General features: G+C 44.5%; 1 protein-coding gene across 10 annotated transcripts in view; it reads right to left on the minus strand.

Moving 5' to 3' along the window:
- LOC138724841 (calcium-activated potassium channel subunit beta-2) overlaps positions 1–17,876 on the minus strand; it is a 150,567-nt gene that overhangs the window by 51,007 nt on the left and 81,684 nt on the right. For 2 of the 10 annotated variants that reach the window (XM_069865176.1, XM_069865169.1), the window contains exon 1: positions 1,405–1,888. The exons of the other annotated variants lie outside the window; for them this stretch is intronic. The gene's annotated coding sequence lies outside the window, so the exon portion shown is untranslated. Of the gene's footprint in view, positions 1–1,404; positions 1,889–17,876 lie in introns of those variants that run through there. 10 annotated transcript variants of the gene reach the window in all.

A 17,876-nucleotide genomic window follows, 5' to 3' on the forward strand; every position in this document is an offset into this window, starting at 1 on the left:
TATGGTTCACGTACTAGCAGCTGCTGCTTGTACACATTTGGAAAAACAAACTCTGAATGCCTTATGGAGAATATGGATGTCCCACGTCCCAAATCAGCCCAAGGCTGGAAGAGCAGCACTGTTGTGGCATAGTACAATATTTGTAAGCTAGTGAGTGCCTGAAAGTTTGTGCTCTGCCTGTGGGAGGTTTCCTCAGTCTTTCTCTTTTAAATGTCAATATATAAATTACTTCAACTTAACCCTAAGGTGGATAAAGATCATAAATATGAAGTCAAATAGAGCCCAATGGCTCATTAAGGGCATAAAAACTGGCAACCTGCTTTAATTTGCTGCTGCTACAACTTTAATTCGCCTGGCACAGCTGGGAAGCTTGCAAGCGAATGCTATACAAGACCTGTGTGTGAAGCTGGAGAGGGGCAGACACCAAATTACTTCTTGGCTGTGAGCCATGGCTTGGAATTTCCTGACTTTGCTTTCAGCTCTGCAAAAACCAACTTGCTGTCAGCAAGGATTTCTTGCGCCCCTTCCTCACTCCGTATGCTGTTTTCAGTTTCTATCACAGCCTTCTGGAGTATTTCGCTTTCCAAATGAGAGGCCCACAGGGTATTCAAGCAAGTTGTCCCTCCATAATAACATTATAATATGCATCACTAAAGTGTTACTATAAGCCTCAAGCTCCAACCCACAGATGTTACCCACGGCTAATTCATTCCTCAGACGAGCAAGTGTAATTTGTATCATAAAACAGCACTTAACTTTTTTGCCTATAAAATGCCCTTTACTCAAATCCTTGCTTAAAGCCTGGCTCACACAAGCATCTTGTCAGATATAACTGCTCCAGGAAATTCTTTTTATCCAAGGTGCACTTAGCAGTAAAGCATGAATTTGTTCTATCACCCGCTTTACTCCCTGATGCTTCACAGTAGCCTCAGCACCATTCTTGTCCCAAATGCCTCAGTGCGTCCTGCAGTTTTCCCCAGCAAGCATCAGGTTTAACTTAGCAGTAGCAGAGTAGCTGTGCCCAAAACAGAGGTTTCAATGGGATCTGACAAAGAGATTTTCCCTCTCATCTACGTACTTCTGTAGTTTCCGCTTTTGGGAAAATAACCTCTCTACAAGCAGGAGGCTTACCTATACCTGGTCTCTTGAAGTCTCTAAATATTTCTCACTGCTCTTGCAGTTCCAGGCAGTTTTAATTACTTTGTTTTTTAAACAGAGGCAAAGCACCAGTGTTCAGTAATTATTCATAAATGAGCCACCAGAAGGAAGCAAGTGTGAAGACCCTCTGAATAAAGTCAGTCCCAAAAAGCTGATCTTTCTCTCTCCAAACTTTACTTTACAGAGCCTCTTGTCATCTTTGCCTTTATAAAAGTTCCACTTCCCATCCACTCTGCCTGTGCATACCTGGCTGCCTGGGCTCCTCCTGGGCATTATGGCCATCCCCGGGAGGGCAGGATACTCGGTGCGGGTTCGGTGTCTTCACTGTCACTTGCCAATATTCATTCCTTTCTCCTGCCCCTAGGAAGAAAACTGCAGGAGCTGGGCAGGAAAGCAGCCTCGGGGTCGGGGCAGTCCCACTATTGTGCCAAGCCCAAGACCGGTGCACGGATAGGCAGCACCTGGCTGTGCAACCTTTACTTTCCAAAATGCCAGGACTGTATGGAAGCAGACGTGCAGCCGGTTCTTCAGTGCTTGCTCAACCCTGTGGATCCTTGCTTGTGCTGGTGTGAAATCGGGGGCTTCCCAGCCTTCCCTTCAGTCACCTCTATCGGACCACTTTGTCCTTGGGTGGTATTTGCTTTCATGAGTCAAGAGCGTGTTGGAAAGCTGCTTTCATCCGTCTTGGGCTGCTCACTGATTTCCAATGCTGTGTGTTTGCTATTTGCTCCTACGGCTAAACCTAAAGCTGCTTTTGCCAGTGTGCTAGTGTGGTTCACAGCTCGTTGTGATACGATCGTTTCCCCCCTGTTTAAAATGTAAGGTCTCGCAAATTAAGAAGCTACAGCCTGTCTAGATCTTATACCAGTCAGTCTCTGATTCATCACAGAATCTCCTTGGTAACTAGCTGTTCCTCTCTGATTTGTCACAAAAAAGCTTTCCCAATTTAAAGATAAAATACAGTGAAAGCAGAAAGAGGAGCTATACCATATAGATACCTTATACAGGGACATACGCCTTGTGTGCACGCAGATACACTTGATATATTCTGATGTGTGTGGGAGGCAGATTCTCTGTGAAACATCATGATATCACCCCTTGGGTGAGAAATACATCCCATCTGCCCCATTTCTGCTAGAAATCCTTTTTACTGCTCCAGGGCCAGTAACCCCATCTGCAGGGTAAATAATCCCACAGGAGATGATGTTGGCATCTAACGAGGGGCTCAGTGGTTCATGCTTTAATAAGCTAGATATTTGGCCTTGTGTGGGACTGATTGCCAATTACAAAGGTTCAGAGAGAGGGTGACTTTCTGCAGGAGGTGTGCTTGGTGCTGCCTTATAGCCCTCCTGCTCTGCTAATGATCCCCCACTGCCTAATCCCTTCCATGCTCTGCAAAGCGCTGCCTGCACTCTGGTGCCTGCTTGAGTTGGGAGGAGAAGGAGGGTAAGGTGCTTGCTGGGGATTTGTTGTTTTCTTTCTGGGGAAAGAGCATTGCTGGAAAAGTTGATCCAAGGTGAGGATAAGAATGCTTTGTTTGAAATAGCTAGTAATTGTTTTCAAAAAGTGAAGAACAATTTGACCCATGAATACCCAAAGCCCAGAAGCTCTGCAGTGAAAGTTGCTGGAGGCTACAGGGGGATGAGGGGGTGCTACAGGGCTTGAACGAGTTTTCACATTGTTTATGTCATCTTCATATCTTCTCACTAGCCTTCTGCCCTTTCTCTCCCATGGCACAAATTCCTCTGAATTAATACAACAAACAGCAACACACCCCTGGGTCTATGAGGTGCGTTTTATCCCAGCAAGAGGCTTTTGAGTTCACCAGGGAAGTACTTGGCAGCTGGAGGAAAGCTCCTGCAGACAGCTCTGGCAGTAGGGCTATTGCATACAGTGAGTGTTGATTTGGAACAAAATCTGTCATCCCACAAGGTGTTGTGATATTTCTAACATCTGGACAGGAGAGACTTGGGGTCCTGTACACTTTTAGGGGAGGCCTGATCTAGTCTTACTAAGATTCAGACCTGGGGTTTGAACATGTTTAAATCTTGGCAGGGAAAAGCTCAGGTGTAAATGTGCTGCCCCTACCAGCAAAGCCTGAAAAGCTCAAACATCCATTGACTAAATAATATAGACAACGATGAACTGGTTCTGATAAATGAGAGTTAAGGTAGTCAAGCTCATTTTTGATGCAACTGACCCATGTCAGAACATCACCTCATTCTGGATAAGGGCAGATTGTTCAGATAATCAAAGTAGTGATAAGCAAGGCCTGACTCTGCCCCCTTCAGTCGGTGGAAAGGGAGAGATGTTTGTTCTTCCTCTGTCCTGTGATGAGCAGACCTGAAGATGGACTGTTTACCCTGCCTGAAGCTCTGGAGCAGCCAGAAGGGGAGATCTTGCTTTGTTATACATTTTAATTACACCATTGTGACTTGGATCCTGGTATGGGGCGAAGCAGAAAAGCATCAAAACCTGCTTGTTCCTTGACCCCAACTGGTCCCTGCAGTCTTCAGTTGGTTCACCTGCAGATACCTGCAGACAGCACCTCCTTGGCGGGATTATTGTCTACCTTGGGTGGCTTTGGTTACAAATTCGTATTTATAAAAACATTCCAAAGAGCATATGCTCAGTGTTTTGCTGTTTCTATCTCCTCTGCAATGTGTTGTTATTTTGGGATGTGGAGCAAAGGTGGTTGTAGCTTTTAATAGCAGGAGAAAGTGTATAGATCTGGGCACCCACAGCCTGGGTTGGGCATGTGGCTGCCTGGGGCGCCAAGGGTGTGCCATACCATCAGAGGTGGGGTTTTTTGTTTTCCGGAGGCTTTCCCATCTTATTTCAGTTGCTGGCCTAAACCTGAATGCAATTTGAACTCAAAGAAAAGTCAGTGACAGTAAAAAGGAAAAAAAAGGTAATTGTGCACAGCTTTGGTGAGGTGGTTTTTTTGGTTTGTTTTTTTTTTTTTTTTTATGAATTGGATCTCTTGAGATGAAAGCTTCATTACTGTGAAACAATGAGCCCGCTACACTCTCACTAGTACAAATGGGCTTCATTTGTTTTAGGAAGATACAAGCTTATTATTTTCAGTCTGTTCTTGTAGCACCAGGAATGCTTAATGTGATAATCAATGTAATTGATGAACTGAAAGTACAGAAAATTGCAACACTCTAAGCAGTGATATTGACTACAACTGTAGCACTGCTGAAAGGGCTGCTGGATGGTTACAGGTGTAGGAAAAACAGACTAGGGTCCCGAGTATGGATGATCCTGCATCATGCCAGGCACTATAGGAGGGCACCAGGCAGCTCCAGCACAGCCCTTGTAGCAGGGCTGCACCCTTCCCAGTGCTGGTGAGGCGTACCCAGCCTTGAGCATCCAGCGAGGGTCTTGGGGTCATGGGACGTACCCAGGATAGCTCTGCTGGAAGGACACAGGAAGGAATGAGCTGCTACATTCTGCCCTGAAACCTGAGGGCTTGGAAAGGGCAGTGTACCCTCCTGGGGCCTGGTGGACATCCAGGAGCAAATCTGTCTGCAGAATTTAGCAGCTACATTTGTCTGAGCAGCCCTTCACTGAGTGTTTGCAAACCTTGATAGGTTCACAATTTGGCCAGTTTGACCTTTTTTTTTACTTTTCCCAGAAACAGTAAAAGGCACGCTTCTAACACCAAAACCCTCCTGCTGAATTCCCAGCTCCTACTACGCACAGAGTTGCTGAAAATATTTTATGAAATTGAGCAACAAAGCTGGTGAAGGAACTAGAGAACAAGTCTTACCAGGAACAGCTGAGAGAACTGGGCCTGTTTAGCCTGGAGAAAAGGAGGCTGAGGGGAGACCTCATTGCTCTCTACAACTACCTGAAAGGAGGTTGTGGAGAGGAAGGAGCTGGCCTCTTCTCCCGAGTGACAGGGGACAGGACAAGAGGGAATGGCCTCAAGATCCATCAGGGGAGGTTCAGGCTTGACATCAGGAAAAAATTTTCCACAGAAAGGGTCATAGGGCACTGGCAGAGGCTGCCCAGGGAGGTGGTTGAGTCACCTTCCCTGGAAGTGTTTAAAGGACATGTGGATGGGGTGCTGAGGGACATGGTTTAGTGTTTGATAGGAATGGTTGTACTCAATGATCCTGTGGGTCTTTTCCAACCTAGTGATTCTGTGAAATGTTTCAGAGCCTTTAACACAGACAACACATTACGTTCCCTCTCCAGTCCACTGCTTGGACACTGTGAAGCTGTTTGGTGAAGCTCTCCCATCTGAAACTCAGCCTGTGGCAAGCACCGACCATACACATTTTCAGCCTGAATTCTATGGAAACCATAAGCAGCAAACTTGTTAGAGGTCCTGCCAGCTGTAGCAGGCCTATAGCCCTTTGGCAGCCGCTCACATGAGCCTGTCTGCATGCAGCTCCCACTCTGGCTTTCGGGAACTGCTGATCACCATGTACCAAAATCAACTGCTCCTGGACCTCCAGGCAATTTCACTGCTAATTTAATTCCTTCCAAGATACAATGAGGTGGGTTTTCTTTCTGCCTGTTTGCTGGTAATTTACTATGTGTTTTAGTCTGTAGAGGAGGTGGGTAGTGAGAAATGTGGCTCATTGGTTCTGCCCTGGCCACAGCTCCTGGGGCAAGGAGGCTGAGTGTGGGGCAGCTGGGGCCCCTGTGAGCTGCCAGGCATCAGCCTGGGTGGTGATGAGTGAGGAGAAATGTTTGTGACCGAGGGAAAATTGAATACTTTTCAGAGGCAGCCTCTGAAGCTGCTAAATTCAGGGCAACTCTGAAAGAAATGACAGTCTGCAAGAGTGTGGTCAAGTTTATTTTTAGCCCTTTCCATTTTAATTTATTTTACTTAGGTGAGGGAAATTTTCTCTATTAGAAAAGCTGCCTTGTTCTACTAGTTTTCCAATAAATCATGGCTTGAGAGACTGTATCCATTTGGTGCTCTTCCTTTTAGGGGCTCCCATGCTGGGACAGGAGGGTCCTGGCTGCCAGCATTGGAGCCGGTGCCCAGCACTGCCTGATGGTGTAGGGCTTTTTCCCTCTGCCAGTCTTGCGCGCATTACTACAAAGAAGCCAGGATTGTCCATTAAGCAAACTTACTTCAACACATGCAATCAGTTGTGCCATGAATTACATTTAAGTCTATTGCAACCTGAGCGTATTTTGCTGAGGAAAACAACTGAAGCTGGAGCTGAAGGTATGGCTGCGGTGATGCACTGGCTGTGGCGTTCAGCTCCTAATGCAATTGCTTACATTACAAAGCAATTATCAGGGTTTAAAATTCCAATAGCATTTTGAAGGCGTATGTGCCTAGGGGTTTTCCATTTGCAGAGATGTTTCTTTTATTGTACTTACTTGCCTAATAATATTACCATTTTAAACACATCAAGGTGTTTTAGAAACCTATTTGTGATCTTTGTTGAAAAACAAAGGCAATCCTGCCAGCTCCACACAGAATACTTACTCCATCACAAGCTGCTACAAAGGTTCAATTTAGGTTTTGTGCAGTTTTAATGAGGTAAACCCCCTGTAGAGTGCTTCCTCCTCCCTTTCTTAATTTTTGGCAGCACATCCTTCAGCTTGGGCAGAGCACTTCGGTGCTCTGTCACTGCAAAAACATCAGCTCTTCCCTATCTGTCCAAACCCTCTGGGAGCAGCAGTCACTCTTGCAGTAAATTTTCACCCCAAATAATACATATATCATTCTCGCAGCTCATTCCTGGTGCTCTGCAGACAGGCTGGCTGAGGGGGTGGGAAGGGTGAACTTTCTCCATCAGCTGCTAAAGAACAAAATTGCTGCTTGTATTTTGAGGCGGTGGCATGTTGGAGAGCTGGGTGCTGGGGCGGCTTCAGTCCAACCTGGAAGGGCTGAGAACTGAACTGGGTCCTACTGGAGGAGACAATTCAGACACCCCTTATTGCTTAGGAAAGGAGAAGCTTTCTGCGGAGAGGGTGATGTCCAAAACTGACAGTTCAGACCTTCTTGGACTACTAATATTCCCCTAATATTGACAATTAATAATTAATATCAATAAACAACTTTATCAACTGCAAAATGCATATAAAACCACATGAGTAATTTCCATAGTAAACCATAATTCCAACTTTTCCATGCAGGGATTCAAATGCTAGAATGCTACATACTTGATAGTACCGTGTACGCTGCTGGCAGCCAGTCTTTTGTTTCTGGGCTTCCACTGCTTGGCCTATAAGCACTTACAAAACATTGATTACTCGTGTGTAGTACTCTTGCACTAGATACATGCTTCTGTAATGTCTTTAAGGGTATGTGGAATTCTATTTGCAATCCTCATTTTAAATAATAATACAAAACACTTGCTGCTGAATCTGTCTGTCAGCAAGCAAATGCTAGGAACGAAAATGATTATTATTACTATTATTTGTACCATTCCAAAATCCATTAATTTTCTTGTTGCAGCGTTAGGTAATGAATACTTCTGCAGCAAGGTCACAATTCCGTTTTACATCAAATAACTATCTTTTCTCATGTATGATACGTGAAGCATATTTCTCGCTTAGGGCACAATGTTTTATTAAAATTATTTTCCTTTGTTCTTTCTTACAGATTGTCTATTACGACTCTAAAGATTGCCTGCATGACATCTCTTTTTAAATTCAATGCCTAATTATACGAAACAGAAATTCATCTAATGCTACATTAATAAACCTCTCATTATTTTCTTTGAACAGGGGTACGCACTGCTATTATTTACCAGACAACATGGATTTAGTGAAGCTTCACAGAAATTCACAGTCACCAACACACGTATTGGATACAGGCAGAGGAATGATGGAAATAATGTGAAGGCAAACTGTTTAGTTCAAGACAAAGACTAATGGAAGTAGTAAAAATTGTAAAGATACGAGAGCAAGAACTACAGAAATAAATATCTGAGATGGGAACTTGCAGGAAAGGCTCACTGCAGCTGCAGGCACGCCTGGCTGAGTGTCAGCATGGGTTAATTTGCACAGTGACAGATGTCTTGGGAACAGGCAAATGCTGAAGAAAAGAGCCAGTGTCCCTGGGCCAGGTCTGCTCATGGAGCTGAGCCACTCTCAGGTGTCCTTGGAGCATCACTGATTTACTGCAGCTGTGACTTTGGTACTTGTGTTTAAGGATGATTATGCAATCCTACCCCTTTGGATTTTTTAATCTGTGGTAATACAAAAAGTCTCAACCTCCTCCTGTCAGCACAAATACAGTTTTGATAGACTGACTCTATACTAATTGATCTGGTTGATCCACTTCAGCTAGTCTTGTTGCACTTGTGGCTCTTCCTTTGAACCCAATTTTCACTTGGTTTACTGTAACCATCTCTGGCTAGACTTCTCGGAGCTCCTGCCAGCCACCTTGCTCAGGTGTCTCTAGTTCCCCGCTCCCAGCTCCTCCTGCACCAGGATTGCTCCTAAAAAACACCCCGCTGCCCTAAAAGGTGGTTTCACTGTCTCCTTGCTGTGGCTGGAGAAGTCTCAAGGATGTCCACAACTGTTCTAGCATCCCTTGTCAAGAGACAGAGCAGCAAAGTGGCTGCCACACTCTGGACTCGACTCAGAATTTGAGAAAGGTAAGTGCTGCTGCTCCTGTTTTGTAGACAGAAAATCTACTGGCTGGTAGATTTTATGCATTTTGCTCAAGGTCACAGGTGTGTATGTTTGAAATCACTTGATAAACACTTCATTCTCAGCAAAGGATGTGCTTAGGGCTGTGATCTTATCCTATAATGAAAGCTGAGATACATTCCTCTCTCCTTCAAGTCCAGTGGTATATTTTGCTCATGCTTCATAATAAGTGGAAAATCATTAACTTTTCCTTCTGATATATGTTTTTAATTTCTTTATTCAGAATGAGTTCATTGCTGCAGTGGCAGGAGTGAAATATGTGATACTCCTGGAATTTCTTTGTAATTCAGCATTAATTAATGCCCACTTCTTACATAGCATTAACAATAACGTGCCTAATCTTTCAGAGGATGTAGTGGAAAATTCTTCATTCTTTTCTAGCCAGCAAGAAGTGCAACTTTACATTTTAGCCTTTTGTTTAAAACTGTCTCTTAAGGCTTTTGAAATGTGAGGCATTGAACGTGGCACCCTTGTTGTCCCACCCTATGCCATGTAATTGGGATTCCGGTTGATCTTCTCACCTTGTCTTGTCATATTTGCCAGCTGGCGCAGGGGAAGATGCTTCATTTCCATGGAGACCACGATAAACTTTGTTAGAACGACAGGTCTGTCGGCTCTTATTTCCCTTTTTCTAGCAGAGTTTTAGTCAAGTGTGTCATTTGATACTGCTCACACTCTTTGCCTCCCCTTGCACGGGCTGGACTCCTGGTCCCAAGGTGGGTCTGTAAGGTGCTGTTCCTCACCTGTCCTTTATAATAACAACGTACTGCAAGTTTTGCTGGTCTTTGGTTCTCTGCAGAATTAGGCATGCGATTTAGCTAAACTGGCCATACAGTGGTAAAACATGATGCTAAAATCAAATCAGTATTTGTCAGTACTGTGAGACTTGCCTTAATACTATCCCATGTTAAATCCATTTACTGTTCTGAAATATTGATTTTCAGCACATCTCACTGCTGCTTTGGGTGGGCAGCCTGCGTGCACATGCCTTCAGCCCTGCCAGGGGAAAAGGAGGGACAAGGGGTTGGGAAATCCTGACCTACAGCGCTTGGTAAAGAATGAGGAGTAGCCAAGCTGATGGTTAATGGCTTGTGAATGTTATGCAGCCCTCTGCATGTAATGCTGTCCTGGTCAGCAGCAGGATCCCATAGCCTTTAGGCCTTCAGCACCACACTGGATGCTTCTATTTTGAGAATTAAAGGAGTAACTTGTTGTCAGCAGTTGAAGGCTGTTGCGCTCTTCCTGACCCTTTAAAGAATAGTATAGTGTGTCCTTTCAATGTCCATAGAGGGCTGAAAAGTTCATTAATGTACACAATTTAAACAAGAGATAGTGCTTCCTGTTCTGAGAGCCCCACAAGGCTGTGCAGGAGTGGGATGATGTTGCATGGCAAACTTGGGAATTTCTGTGTGACCTTGCTGATAAAAGCAAAGGGGAATACCACTGAACTTGTGTATGAGCTCTTAATTTTTGCTGTTCTTAGGATGCTGAATGACTAACTGTGGAAGCTAACAGTTTTGAGCATGGAGATTTGCTCTAAGGTGCAATTTTCTAATGCGGCTTTTCTCTAAAGGCAGGAAATTTGGTGATCTTTGCAGAGCATAGTGTTCTGTGGGGATGAGATTCCCCGTCTCCAAGGCCGTGTGGGATTTGGAGCACATCTTTTTTGAGGTCTGCATACTGCCTGATTGTCTCCTTCCCATACCTGGATGGGGCTTCCTGGGTGCTGAGCACCTTGTTGCGCATAGCAGGCAAGGTCCTGTCTGACAGGGCAGCATGAATTGCCTGAGTGGATCTGACCCCTCTTCAAAGGGGGCAGTTGAAATATTTCTGCCAGCTGGAACATGCTAGCACACATTTTGTAGGGTGTTGAATTGATTTAATGCAATAAGCTCTTTCTGTCCTGAAGTGTTTTTAGATAAACACTTTCCCATAACTGGAGAAAAGCCATGATTTTAGCAGGAGAATGTTAAGGGAACTTATGGGCTTTGCCACCTCCTTCTCCTGTTGGCATCGTGCTGTCCTCTGGTAAAAGCTCTATGGCTCCTTGGACCCAATTTAAAGAGTAGAAGTTGCATCCCTGTGCTGAGACTATGCCCAAATGCTGGCATCATTCAGACTGTTAAAGGCCGGGGATTTGTGGGAGAGTTCAAAGCTATCTCTGTCTGGAACCTGCTATTTGTTCCTGCCTGAATCCACCATTGCATAATTTTGCACGCCACAAAGGGAGTTCTCTTGGACCTCCCTGGCTCAGGCGGTAGAGACAATCAGCTGCCTCCCAGCCTGCCTGAAGGCAGTGGTGGGTTGCTCCTTTGCTGCACAGTGCTTTGTCACAGTTTGCATTCTGCCTGGTTGGGATGGCCTTTCCAAAACCCGCTGCAGCCCAGGTCAGAAACGCCATGTGCCTGAGGACAGCCTGGGGAATGGGACAGCCTTGTGGTGTGGAGAGTATGATGCTCCTCATCTTGCCCCCATGGCTATCTCTGCCCTGCTGTGTGCGTCATGCATCTGAGCTTGAGGAGCAGGTTTGTTGGCTGAGATACACGCAGTTGGGGAATCCTTCACCCTGCCAAGAGCCATCTCTTTGCTGCTTTTCAGTATTCCAGCACTGCTTTGCTTTAGGTTGGAGCTTGCCCAGTACTTATGCAAAGCAGGAATCACAATGCCAAAGTCTGGGGCAGTTGCAGGTTGGGAATGAGGAAGAACTTTGAAATCTTGCGGTCCAGGGATGTCTGAGGGGCGCTGTATCTTGCTGTTCAGCACCAAGAGGGCAGTGAGTGCAAACTGCTCCTTTCCTACCTCTCTGCTTCCACATCGGAAAGAAAATTGGAAATGGCAGTTGTTATAGTTTGCCATCCTTGCTGCCCAGGGCTTGGCAGGGAGATGGCACTCACTTACAGCCAAGTCTGCCATCTCCTGACCCAGCAGCTTTGGTGGGAAAATTCAGAGGGAGGCATGTTGGATCCTGCTCCCTCATGCTTCATTGACTTTCCATTGGAAAAGTTTATTGTTTTTTCTTTTTGTGTCTAATTTGGAACATTTGTAGATTTTGGTCAAGAAAAATGAACAAAGAACACTAACGACTGTACTCTGGGGGCAATGGCATCAGCCTCCCCATACTGCATTTAACTTATTGGCACTGAGGGGGGGCTAAATGCAAACTCCAGAGGTAACAGAGGTACTTTGGTAGCATACCATACCCCTTATAAATGTTCTTTGGAGACCTCCCCCCCTACTTTAAACCTTCCCCTTTGCTACACCCACTGAAATATATAACCCTAATTTGATACAATGATGTGTTTCCAAAGTTCCGATTTACATCTGTCTGCTGAATTTATGCAGAAATTTATATGAAGAAATGAATTGCTCAAATCCCTAATTAATTTGGTTATCAGAAAGGCCTTTCTAATAAAGATAATATATGTCAGCACAGCTGGTGTGGTGGCAGTTTTTCATTGAGTCCAGAGTAGATGTTCTTTGATAAATCTTGTCAGTGCTGTCACTCTTAATGGCTTGAATAGTCATTTAGCTTGTGAAGCAGCAGAGCCATTCAGTGGCTCGTGGGTTTTGGCATCATGCTCAAGTGTCCTTCAGTCTTTCCTTCTTTTGCCAATTTATCTGTGGCTAATTCACTAACTTTTTCATAATGAAAGAGCAGCTCCCACAAGGTATCTCTTAACTGCTGCTGTTCACACTCTTAAGACAGATGCTGCCTAATGTCACTGCAGGATGTGATCTGTTTACTTGGCTGTATTGTCAGAGAAGTATAGATGGAGTTAACATTTTGTTCTTAGTTCACCTGTGCAGTTTGTATTACATCTTTACATTTCAAAAGCTTTTGAATCAGACTTCCTCTCTGGCCATCCAGTTGTAGTTCTGGACCAAACTCAACTCTAAGAAATAAACCATGCTCTGTAATTTTTGTGCATAGTCTCATATGGTAAGTTCATTTGTTATGGGGTATGCTGCTGCTTGCTGAGGCACCACCAGTTAGTTGCATGTATCTTGAGCATCGCAGTCTCATTGAGATGCCCACATCCTTCAGCTGTGAGTCTGCAGCTGTGATGTTTGCTTGCTATCATGATGACAATGACCTTTCCCTGGCTGGGCTTGAAGTCACCACTGTGTAACAGAGGGTGCATACCCTACAAATGGGGTCAAGCAGGGAATTTGGAAACAGCTAGCTTGTGCCTGGTACAGTGGACAAGTGCTTGTGCCCCTTAACATGTGCTTTGCAGGACCGGTGGATTCTGGTACTGTTGTGTCAGCCTTAAGTTAGTAAATTAGTTTTTTTCTTTTGGTTGCTGTTGCGTAAAGTGTCTGTTGCTGATATTACATGTCAAACTCCAGTGTTTGCAATAGAAACTATCTTAATGAGTTGGTTAGCATTTGTGGAGATCTCAGCAGAAACAAAAATAGGTAAATGCTATATAATTTAGTGAGATCTGTGTGTTGGCTTTGTCTAATACTGACCTTGCAAGAAGTCCTAGGATGGTGTGAACTGGCTCTTATTGCTAGTGGGGAAAATAAAGTTGAAGCAGTTTATACCAGCTGAGCACCTGGTCATTATATCTAATGTTGTAAAAGCTGCTGTGGAAGCACAGGCTAAAATGGCTATACATCTTTGATCCCTCAGCAATAAGAGTCTCTTATAATATCTAAGATTAGGGTTATAGAGAGCTCAAATTTTATCTACAGCCTGCTAAACTCCGTTTACAAAATGTTTCAGTTCAAAGAGGAAAGTACTACATGGGCATTTCTGCGTGAGCCTCCACTCCTTCACCATGCTGCTTCTTGGCTTTTCAGTGTGTGCACGTTGTGCCTTGCAAGTCTGACTTTGCAGTGCTCTGAGCTGAAGGTCAGCACTGCTGGTTCCAGCCACCTAGTGTTTCTAGGGGAGGCAGAGCAGCTGGGTGGGTGGGAGGTGCCACTTGGTTACAGAACTGCCTGCCTTTGGGGAGCAGCGATGGAGCCCGACTGGGTTTGGGTGAAGAAGGGCTAGGTTAGAGGAATATACCATCCTGCAGGACTGGTGTTACTAGCTTCGCTGTCAGCTGGCTGTGTGGTAAAAGGCACTTTGCATTTTCAAGTAGCTTTAATTACTTGTGTTCTACTCTGTGGGGGAGGGTGTAAAATGGAACTCTACAAATAAAACTGAAAATGATTGAACTAGTAGCATAGTTGCAGGATCTTAGTTTCCAAACCAACATATGCCCCGGCAATTGTTTCTGGGTTTCCTGTGTATATAAAAGTGTTTTATAAAAAGCAAGTAATGAGAAAGCTTTCATATGCCAAAGTGGAGAGCTACCGAAGCCAGGAGCCAGCTTGTCTCTGGCTGCCCTGGGCCAAGCCTATGATGGTTCCCTATGCTTTGTTGGAAAGGCAACGCATTTACTCTGGAAGAGGAATATCAGGAGAAAGCACGATTCAGACTGCAAAGCAGAACAGGGTGAATTCTGAGGATGCTCGCCAGAGTCTTGTTGTTGGAGAGTCAAATCCACTCCGGTCTCGTTTATGATAATGAAAAAGGATGGATTTGGTAAAGCTTGGTGTGTTTCAGTGATGAACGGAAAACAGTTTCCTTCCCTCTCAGCTTGTTATGATAACATTATGTATCTGTTAAGTTTCTTAGTAAACTATTTGCATCTATCCCACAATATTTGAGACCCAGGGTATCTTGGAGACTGCAGGAAACGTTTACTGTCTTGTTTGCTCTTCTCCAAGTGATGCAGATGCACAAAAGACAATTTGGAAACTTTTTTGCCTTTTGATAGACAATAGAAATCTTTGCTTTGAGTTTTGGCAAAAGGTTACTGGTCCCCAGAATGCTTTTCAGTTAACTCATTTCATTTGCATGACTAAACAATGGTTTTGCGGTACTTCATTATGAAAGATTTGTGGAGCTCCAAATGTGTTTCACTGCTGGAAAAAAAAATCCAGCAGTAAATCAAGCTTCTTTGTATGGTTAAATTCCATTGAACTAAAAAAATTTCAATAGCAACAATTCTTTTTATCCCTTCAAATGTAGCCTCAGGCAATAGGAAGCAGTGATGCTACAAGCCCAGAAGAAGCTGGGTGTGGATGGTGGAAACAAGGAGAGATGCCTTTGTTTAAGAAATAATCCTGGTTACTGTCAAGGCAATAATGTGAAACACTGATTCACTGCTGGAACTTGCTGCTACATCAAACGTATTGCCATGAATTATTTAGCAAAACTAATTGAATGTTAATTTTGCTATTGGAGATAAGCAGCCATTGAGCTTAGTCTGAAAAATCAATTTACGTATGTCATAGTACTGATATCTCTTAGAACTTGCTTGGGATCATCCACAGTGCTCCCTCCTTTACACTGGTTTTATTTTCTTCTGTTGGTACTAGTTTGGTCTGGGATGTCCAACAGTCCCAGGCTTTCTGAAATTTTACATGCAGGAGGATGTGACACTCTGTATTTCCAGAGTAGGGGACATCTCATACTTTTTTGTCCTTTCTGGAACATTGACAACATTTTTGGGCAGTATGACAGAAACAACTGGTTCACAGAGTGGTGCAGGAGGCATTGGGTTTGCTCTGTACGGTTGGTAGGACTTGCGAGGGAGGTGCTATAGATCTGGTGAGCCACAGTGCAAGCGAGCCAGGATGTAACAGGGCTGAAGAGCTGGAAAGTAGCTCTGCAATGGAAGCTAGGAAACAACATAATGAGGCTGTGTAGGCTAAGAAACCCAGATTTGGTCTATCGAGGTCAAAATCATCTACTGGGGATTAGGTAGGATCAAGTAATTAATGAAAAGGATAATTTATACCCGTTCTCTAATCTCTGCAGACGGAGTAGATGACATACTTCTGTTTCCTCTTCTATATACGTTTCTTTGTTTGTGAAGAAGTGCAGGGAAGGGAAGGATGGGCAGCAGACTGAAGAAGCTGTCACTAATGCTTCCTGACTGTTCTTCTCTGCTGGTTCAGCAACAGTTCTTCCTTGCAGATAGCTGGTATGCCAAACTCAATGTCTGTTCTGGGAGCATCGCTGCAAGAGCACACCAGCTCCCTCTGAGTCTCCTAAAGCATCAAGCAGTGCAACCTGGGCCAGCCTCAGCATGCCGCTGCCATGCCAGGGGGAGAAAGCTGGAGAAGGGCCCTTTATCAGGGAGTACAGTGATAGGATGAAAAGGTAACAGCTTTAAGCTGAAAGAGAGGGTAGATTTAGATTTGATATTAGGATGAAATTGTTTACTGTGAGGGCAGTGAGGCACTGGAACAGGTTGTCCTAAGGAGTTGTGGATGCTCCATCCCTGTAGATGTTCAAGATCAGGTTGGATAAGGCTTTGAGCAGCCTGATCTAGTAGAAGGTGGCCCTGTCTGTGGCTGGGTGGCTGGAACTAGATATGTTTAAGGTCCTTTTTGACTCAAAAAATTCTGCAATTCTGCACAACATCTTCCCTGCTGTATAGATAATGTCTCTTCTAAAACTTTTCTGGAAGTTTGAATTTTTATTTGCCTCTGTCATTAGCAAGGAATAGTGCACGCTGTACCCTTTGAAATCAGTGTCTGAAATACAAAAGCAGCATCTTTGATTACACTGGATTCGGCCTCTGCTAGGTAGCTCTCAGTCCTCCTGCTACAGCAACTTGCTCAGAAATAATGTTATCAGATTAGCATAACCAAAGTGCCAACAGCTTCTAAAATACTGATAGAGATAAAGAAGCATAATCAGATGCAACATGCCTGTTTTTCTCAGCACATGCAAAGAGATGTGATAGATGGTCACCCTGGCAAAGGCAGATAAGAAACATCTTGAGGTAGAGGGAAGAAAAAAGGAATCTATTTCCTGTGGCCTATGTGTAATAGCTTGTAGAGTGCTACATATTAAACTTTATATTATTTTTAGTCTACATTATTGTCAGCCTATAGCATTCAGGAGCCTTTATGACTCAGAACAGGTTTTATGTGCACTCTTTTGTCTTTTATGTCACTTTACAGCTCTGTGACACACCACTGATGCTGCAGCCAGGTGAAGAAGCTGTCAGCGGGGCTGTGGTGGGGTATGGAAAACATAATGGGATCTTTTCCATCAACAGTAGATTTAAATTTCAAGCATGTTTCTGGCAAGACATGCCCTTTCCTCCGCTGTCCTCTTCACCTTATCTACCTCAAAGGGTGCTTGAGTCCTAGGAGGCTTCACGTTCCCAGCAAGACCTCTGCATCATTATGGTTGTGGTCCTCTAAAGCCTTGCGGAGATGTATTGCACATGTTGGTCGTCCCACTCCTATAGTACTAACTGCATGCATGCAGATATGAAGGATGATGGTGCAAGGCATTGCTCAGGGAGGAAGGAAGCTTTCCTCCCTGCTTGGGGATTGTGCTCCCCATGAGCACTGTGCACAGCCTGGGCTGGGGGCTGCTGCTGCACTTGTCGGCTTAAGGCAGCAAGCAGAGCCCAGCAAGCAGTTGTAAGCTCAGCACTGGCTGTGTGACTGATTGCATGTTTGTCTTTCTACTTGGCAGTTTGTCCTATCCCTCTTCCCATTTGGAGAAGGTATTTTGTTGGGGGAATAGCCCCAAGAAACAGTTTAATTGCAGCACTGGGGAATTTAAAGCCACTGAATTGGTGCAGTGCCTTACAGTCTCTTACTGCAATTTATTGTATTGGACCTTCTTTACAGATGAACAGGGCAGTCAGGGGCATATTTGCTGTGCCTTTGCTGTATTTTGTACAGTAAACTATCACCTTAGAGAGGATGGGTCTAAAGCTAATGTCAAAGTGATAACAGTAGACCCTAGAGAGCATAAAACCTGAGCAGGTCAAAAGCTTTGGGAGTTGCATGTGGGCATCCAAAAGCAGAATAAAATGTGGAGCTTCTGTCACTTGAAGAGGGAAATGGTGCCTGTTAACTTTGTAAATAACTGTTGGGAGAAAGGCTAAATTCAGCAGTGGGCTGTCAGTGTCTGGCCTCCCCAGCTGTAAGCTAGCAGCCAGACCATTTTCTGTGGCCCTTGGGATGGGCAGTTTCCTTCATCCCCATATGGGAGGAGGATGATAGTATGGAGTTTTTCTCTTCTCGCAGGCTTTGCAGGCAGGAATTCC

The sequence above is a fragment of the Phaenicophaeus curvirostris genome, chromosome 10 (genome assembly GCF_032191515.1).
Source record: "Phaenicophaeus curvirostris isolate KB17595 chromosome 10, BPBGC_Pcur_1.0, whole genome shotgun sequence".
In the NCBI taxonomy this organism is placed as follows: Eukaryota; Metazoa; Chordata; class Aves; order Cuculiformes; family Cuculidae; genus Phaenicophaeus; species Phaenicophaeus curvirostris.